This window comes from Macaca nemestrina, chromosome 6 (genome assembly GCF_043159975.1).
Source record: "Macaca nemestrina isolate mMacNem1 chromosome 6, mMacNem.hap1, whole genome shotgun sequence".
In the NCBI taxonomy this organism is placed as follows: Eukaryota; Metazoa; Chordata; class Mammalia; order Primates; family Cercopithecidae; genus Macaca; species Macaca nemestrina.
In genome coordinates, this window is record NC_092130.1 from 17,987,908 (window position 1) to 17,995,907 (window position 8,000).

The 8,000-nt window shown below is 37.6% G+C and overlaps 1 long non-coding RNA gene across 1 annotated transcript; it reads left to right on the forward strand.

Annotated features, from left to right (window-relative positions):
* Positions 1 to 1,607: 1,607 nt before the first annotated feature.
* Positions 1,608 to 4,550, forward strand: LOC139363709 (uncharacterized). Its single transcript, XR_011624494.1, has 2 exons — positions 1,608 to 1,688; positions 4,331 to 4,550. It is a non-coding gene; the product is annotated as an uncharacterized lncRNA (long non-coding RNA).
* The last annotated feature ends 3,450 nt before the right edge of the window (positions 4,551 to 8,000 follow it).

Consider the following 8,000-nt stretch of genomic DNA (forward strand, 5'->3'; position numbering starts at 1 on the left):
TATAAGATTATATGCAGTATATCATAAGATATTTCAGTATCTGCAGGCTAACATTAGTTTTTAAACACATGTCTCTACCCAGCTGTCTTAACATAAAACATATATTATTCTGTGGCCCTTATGTACTAAACATGATATGACAAAATCTAGGGAAATGTGTAAAGGAAAGCAGCCAAGGCTACGTTGAAGACAGGTCTCTCTCCTGCTTTTCTCTGATTTCCTGCTGAGATCCAGCAGAAAAGCCCAACCCATAGGGAAGTGAGAGGAGAAGGAAGCTCTGATATGATCCTTACAGATCAACCTCCTGGGACAGAGTAGGATGGAAAAGAATGGGTCAGGACAGAACAACAGTAAGAGCTTGAGGTGAAGGTTAACTTTGTGCTCCAGGCACCTAACTTTACCCTTGCCCTAGCTCTGGATTGAGAGCGAATCTGATTTTTATTTACTTGTAGCCAGAAATATCCTCACTAGTTGAAGATATTTAGAACACCTGGATTTGAATAGTTTACAGTTGTTGGTCTTCAGCTAACTTGCTTTATCTTCTCTGAACCATACAGCCATCATCTATAAAATGTGTTTGCCTTGAAGATTCACATGGAACAGTTAGATAAAATGCTTAGCACACTAGCATTGTAATGCCAAGAAAATATAGTCGACCCTCTGTGTTCATGGAGGATTTGTTCCAGGGCCCCTGCAGATACTCAAATGTATAGATGTACAAGTTCCTTATATAAAGTGGCATGCTATTTGCATATAACCTATAAACACCCTCCCATATACTTTAAGTCACCTCTAAATGCTTATAATACCCAATACAATGTAAATGCTATGTAAAAAGTTGTTACATTGCATTTTTATTTATACTGTTTTTCATTATTGTATTGTTACTCTTTATTGTTTTTTTTTTTTTCCTTAAATATTTTGGATTGGCAGTTGGGTGGAAGCAGAACCCTCCGAAATGGAAACCACAGGGGCAGAGGACCAGTTATAGTAGAGCATAATTATTATGCTGATGATGGATTGGAATTAGATAAAGTTTCTACTCAGACTTGCTTGTCTTTGCCTTCGTTGAAGCCTAATGTCTTTCCAAGAAGTGCAAGTCATTGGATTTTAAGCCACACAAGTAAACAGAGATACTTTGAGACTGGAGAGCATGGGTGTTCATAAATATCTTGGAATATAACATGCCTAGTTTAGTTAAAGATGAATTTAGGTGGCATTAAAGTTACTTTGGATGAGTCAAAGAATATGAACCCATTCTCTGCCCACAAGGAGCTTGCTGATGAATTTTAAACATTAGGAAAAATATGTATTAATGGGAAGTCAAGCTATGTTTCAGAATTTATTTAAATTTTTCTTTGAAGTTCTTTTTCACAGTGCCTAAAGGAGCAGGGTTAAAGTATAAAATGTCTCATCTCAACTTGTGCCAAAATTGGAGTCAAGATTTGTAACATTTTTCAAATGAATAAAATTTTGGGGCTATATTAATGTATACTGTAAAACGCAACCTATAAAACACCTTTTGAAGAGAAATTAAATTCTATGCAATAAGACATAAAAATCCCATAATCTGTTATAGTTCTTTGACATCACAGAGAAATAATACATGACATTCAAGTTAGCTGAGAGTGCACAGTTGGTGGAGAACAGATTCTATTACCATGGCAACCTGATTTGAGATTCACAAGGTATGTTTTAACTTAGGCTCCTGACTTGGGAATGAATACAAGCAAATCATTAGGTAACTAAATTGCTGAAACAGCACGTGAGATGTGCAAGTATATTTAAGGAAAAATCTCTCTCAAATCTAAATTATCATCTGTCTATGATGAATCAGAATAATACCAGCTTGCATTCAGCAGTGGTTTCTATTTCAAGCTGTTCTGTGTAAAGGTTTGGTCCTTTCCTTTCATCTAGATCTATAATATATATATATATTTGAAATTGTTACTTAATTGCATACAATGTGACCAAATAGTTTCCTTATCTATAAAATGAAGGGCTTAGAATAGATGGTGTTTCAACTTCCTTATTAATGAGGCTAATGAGATGGATGCTGTTGGTTTATGATCCCAGCAGTGGTTTTGTGGGGCCTCTTAAATTCTTCCTCAATAGTCTTAAAATGCTTTTTCCTCTCGGTTATTTGCCATGTGCTTAGGCATGGAACAATTTAGAGACAAGTGTGAGATACCTGTTCAAATTACCTGAAGCTAAAAAAAGGACAATTATTGGAAACATACAAACATTAGCACATGAACTTCAAGGCAAGAAAATGCTCCCATATCTTAATAATGGCTGGAATTATAATAAAAAAATTGTTGGCAACTTCGCAGCTTCTCTCTCCATCATCATCATCACTTCTCTACTTTTCTTTCTACATTTGCTTTGTTATTTTTTCTCTGGTGGCAACTTTCTTTGCTCTGTATGCATATGGGCCCAACATAACTGCCCCACACTCAGATCTACATTATACTCTAGTTTAGGTACTTAGTAGATATTGTCTAGGACCATGATTTCTAGAATATTTCCTCATGAGATCCAGAGCTATGTATTCTTGTGATATACTTCACAGGCACAGGTAAAAAGAAAAGAGTTCAGTACAGATGCAACCATCCTTAAAGCATCTTTAAACCATCCCAAAACACACACACACATATATATATATATGTGTGTGTGTGTGTGTGTGTGTGTGTGTAGGCATGTACACACATACATATCCTCCTGTATTCACTAAAATAATATTTAAATTATTTAACTCCTTACATATTTTAAGTTGTCACCTGAGATTTTTCATCACAAGTTTAATAGTTTCAAAAGATGTTTTCTGGCCAATTGTTTATGCTGTATTGGCTTTTAATACATACCCTCCCCAATATGTTTGGCCATCATTCAATCCAATGAGGGACCAAATAGCACAAAAGACAAAGGAAAGAGTAATTTACTCATTTTTCTTCCTGCCTCACTGCTTGGGCTGGGACCTCTCATCGCATCTTCTCCTGCCTTCAGGCTGAATTCCACCACTGGCTTTCTTGACTCTCCAGCATGCAGATGGCAGTTTGTGGGACTTCTCAGCCTCCATAAGTGCATAAGCCAATTCATACTAATGATGTATAAATAGACCAATATCTATCTATCTATCTATCTATCTATCTATCTATCTATCTATCTATCTATCTATCTACCTACCTACCTACCTACCTATAAATACAATACAATATACATATATTCCATTGGCTCTGTTTCTCTGGAGAACTCTGACTAATACTGATGATAGATGAGTGGATGTGGTAGGTAGGTAGACAATGAAGAGACACATAGATGCCCAAAGGCAGGAGCCTTGTCATGAATCTGTGGAAGAGGAAAATTTCTATACTTTTCACTAACATGCTGACTTTTTTTTTTGTTCTCTTGAATCTCTTTCTTAGCAACGATGAACTCTGACATTTCCCTTTGTTTAGTGCTTGCATTATTGAGACCGAAGGGCAATGAAATCTGAAAGATTCATTGCAGGCAGGATAATGCTATTCTTCATTTAGAGCACGGGAAAAAGCCATTTTGAAAGGGAGGGGTAGTTATGGAAAATTAGAAGACAAAACACTTTTTTCAGCAATATCACCTTTGGGAAAGACTGCATGCAGAAGCTGAGGATCTGGAGGTAAATTTCCCTAAAACCATGCATGACTCTATAAACCCTGGGAAGCCTGCATGTGGATAACTTCATCATGCGACTTGCTCAGTTTGAAGAGTGATTTTTGGACTCTGCCAGTGCTCAGATAATATGGTCTATGGATGAAATGTTCTGGAAACATGTGGGATACTTACTTTGAAAAACAAAAAAGATATTATAGACCCAGCTTCAAATCTAATGGTGAACTCTGGAGGTGTGGCTACAGAATTAGGGTTAAAGCTCTCCAGGTGATTATGATACATATGACCTTCTAGATCATTCTTTTGGAAACACTGTTCTAGTCCAAACAACAAAGGAGCAATAAAAGGGAACTTTAATATAAAGATATATATATATAAAGAACTTTAATGTAAACAACAAAAGAGCAATAAAAGAGAACTTTAATAATTTCCCTATCTCTCAACATACATAAAAGGAGATCAAGTTCATAACTCCTAGCAATATTCTCAAATCTCCCATTCTTTCTCCCCAACTCTATCATGCCCAACATTCCCACTGCCATTACCCTCCAAAAAGCAAACCAACCAGCCAAACATCCCCCACTCCACCCTCCACTCCTGATTATGCAGATTGATCTCACAAAGTCCATCTCCTTCTTCTCTCACCTCTTCCTACCATTTTTGTCTTCCAATTCTGTGCTAGGTCATCAAAAAAAATGCACTAGAATAATGAGATGAAATACAGATTTGCTGCTATGGGCGGAAGACAGGCAGATGCTTTGATGCAGAGAATGTGGAATTTGATGCCTTTTTCCCGGCTCCTATAATCTCATTGACTGGAGAGAAGCTTCATGAAAGAGGTGTTCCAGGGAGTCTGCGTAATATGTGCAAAAAATAATAATATACACTAAGTCGTAGTCTTACTATACCTTACTTACTGCCCTCCACACTCACACATAGCTCCATGAACTTGTGAGAGAGGGCTTTGGTGCTACACAAGCTCCACGGCTTGGGTTTCTGTCACTTTGATCAGAGCAATGTGCAGAGAGAAATAATATATATATATTTTTGGGGGGACGGAGTCTCTCTCTGTCACCCAGGCTGGAGTTCAGTGGTGCGATCTCAGCTCACTGCAAGCTCCACCTCCTGGGCTCATGCCATTCTCCTGCCTCAGCCTCCTGAGTAGCTGGGACTACAGGTGTCTGCCACCAAGCCCGGCTAATTTTTTGTATTTTTAGTAGAGACGGAGTTTCACTGTGTTACCCAGGATGGTCTCGATCTCCCGATCTTGTGATCTGTCCGCCTCGGCCTCCCAAAGTGTGGGATTACAGGCGTGAGCCACCGCACCCTGTTGAGAAATAATTTTTTAAAACTCAGTTTAAAAAAAAAATTGAGTTCATCTATATGTGAATTGGCAGAGATACCTTCTGAAGAATAAAATAGAATGAAAAGTTACGGCAGGCTGGGTTCTCTGGAAATGTGTGCAGAAACGTGTGGGCTGTAAGAGATTTATCAGGGTCAAAACTGGTGAAAGAAATGGGAGATAGAAGGATTGGATAAAGGGAGACATTTAATTGCCGTGCAGGATTGACAAAGCCTCGGCCAACCCTGCTGGGAACTCTGGGTGTATGTGGATGGGCAGTTTCCCCATTTTGGCTGAAATTGCCAGGTCCTTATATCCTCATTTCTCTCAGTCACAGAAGTGGACCTCCCTGGGAAAGAAATGACCTAGGAAGAGATGGGTCTCCAGAGCTAAGGCTGACCCTGAGAATGGGCTCACCGCTAAAGGTTGCCTGCTGACCACACTCCCCTCAACTTGGGAGCCTCTATGAAGGGGAATGTAGGTCATGCCTGTCTAAGTCTATCTTGGAAATGAGAAGTGAAATAAAGAAAGAGGGAGAAAGAAAAGTAACAGTGGTTTTGAAACTGAAAAGATAGAAGGAGCTTTCTTTGGAAAGGGGCATGAGAAGTGGAGGAAAAATAGCTGTTATGCTAGAATGCCTTCAACTTTGAGGAGATAGATGGTGAAACAAAATTCTAGGGTATTCTGTGCTTTATTCAATTAAGTCTCCTATCAGCATTTTTAAAGAGAAAATTATATTCAGAATAATTGTGTCTCCCAACATTCATATGTTAAAACACTAAAACAAACCCCACCAAATGTGATAGTAGTAGAAGTAGGACCTTTTGGAGATAATTAGGATTAGATTGGGTTATGAGGGGAGAGCCATTGTGAATAAAACTAGCACCTTTGAAAGACTCGTGAGAGAGCTTGCTTCCCCCTTCTACTCTCTGCCATGTAAGGATAGGATGAGAAATTGGAAGTCTACAACCCAGAAGAGGGCTTTCACCTGACCATACTGGAACACTGATCTTGGACTTCCAGCCTCCAGGACAGATATTTAAGAAATAAATAACCGTTGTTTTTAAGCCACCCACTCTCTGGTAGTTTTGTTGTAGCAGCCTGAGCTAAGACAAGACTTAAGTAAGCATTTCAATTCCTTTTTAGTTCTTGTTCTGTCTGCAATACTGGGAATAGGCCGAATTCCAGTTTTCTGTGAGTAACAAAAGGATTGTCATTTCCTTGTTTAAAACCCTTCTGTGACTTTCCATGATCCTCGAGCTACAAACTTCCCAAAATGACAAACAAGACCTTGCCTTTAACGGACTTCACTCTCCTCTCTTCACCCTTCCTCTTATAGGAGGGTACATTCAAGGTACGCTGTAAATAACTAGCTGGTATGTACACATCTTTCAACTTTTCACACATACCTTTTCCTCTGTTTGAATCACTTGTCTTCACTTAGCTTCCTTTTCCAGAAAGTTTCAACTTAAGCGCCACTTTCTCAGAAAGGCTTCCATAATGCCAACACCACAACTGTACTCTCCATCACAACTATATTTTTCTTTCAAAACATTCATAATATTCCAAATTATTAATTCATCTTAATTTCTGCATTCCCTAAGAGGCTGAAAATTTGATGAGGATAAGGAAGCATCTGTTTTTTTCATCACTGCATCTCAGTGCTTCATGTGGGAAAGGAAGGTTTTAATGGTGGAGTTATCAGTGATGAGCAACAGGTCATGGTAGAGAATTCTAAAATGGGCAGCTATGATACTGAAAACAGAATGAAATTATTGGTGGTATCTATAGACTTGGAATAAGAGTAATTATTATTATAACAATGTTAATAATAGTAAACACATCAATTATACAGCATTCCGTGCACAGATCTAAGCGTTCTAGATACATTATTTTGTTTCTTGCAATAATGTGATGCAATAATATGAGATGGGAATTATTATAGCTACATTTTTCAATTGCAGGAACTAAAGAACAGAGAGGCTAAATAACCTATCCAGTGTCACACACTTTGCAAGTATTAGAGCCAAGGATATGGACTCAGGCAGTATGGTTCCCAAAGCAACACTCTCAATATTCAATTCTGTCACTTTAATATTTGAGTTTGACATTGACAATAATAGAAGTGGGTCTTTATTAGGATTTTTAAATTTAAAAAGTAGAGAGTATGTAGTTCTATAATTTTCCTGGTGAAAAGTAACTCCCTCCTCCATCTTCTCTTATGTCAGCTGAATGGGCACCTACCAGATAGTCTGATCAATTGTTAGCTGTTTCTGACTACTTTCTGTTAGCTATTTAGCTGAGGGAATCTACAGAAAGTAATGATGATTTAACAGTGTCTTTGGAGGTTACATAATAAAATAGTAAAACAATTAAAGGCATGGACTATAGAAGAGTTGGACTTGGGTGAAACTTTCACCTACTTTGGAGCAAAAAGTTTTTGAACCTATTTGCACATTTGTAAAAGGAGACATTCATCATATCTTACTTAAAAGGATATATGAAGGACAAATAAGCATAGTATTTGCTACAGAATAAATAAATGACGCAGAGAAAAAGTCCATTTTGTTTCTTCACCCTCATCCCAAAGTTTTCCATGCTGCCTATTGTATCAACTTATAACTTCTTTATAAACCAATAGTAGCTACTTTAGTTTATGTACACTAAGTCAGATAATAAAAGTTGAACAAAATTTATCCAATGCATTATCACTATGAATTTACTGGCTTATATTCAAGGTTATAATAACTATGCATTGCCTTTGCTAATACTTTTATCCCCAAGGCTAATGTAATTAAGGTTGTCATAACCCTGTTTGTACATTCATACTTGATTGCATGTTAATGTGTGTAACTTTGAATTATACTAGTTCCTAATGGGTTTTAAAAATATTTTAGTATTTTTGTGCTGTGAGTCCTTTATTGTTTTCTCAGCTCTAATCTCGTCTAAGGGCAACCATTTTCTCCCATCAGCACCCATAGCATACACTGCTAATCATCAAAGTTTTCTT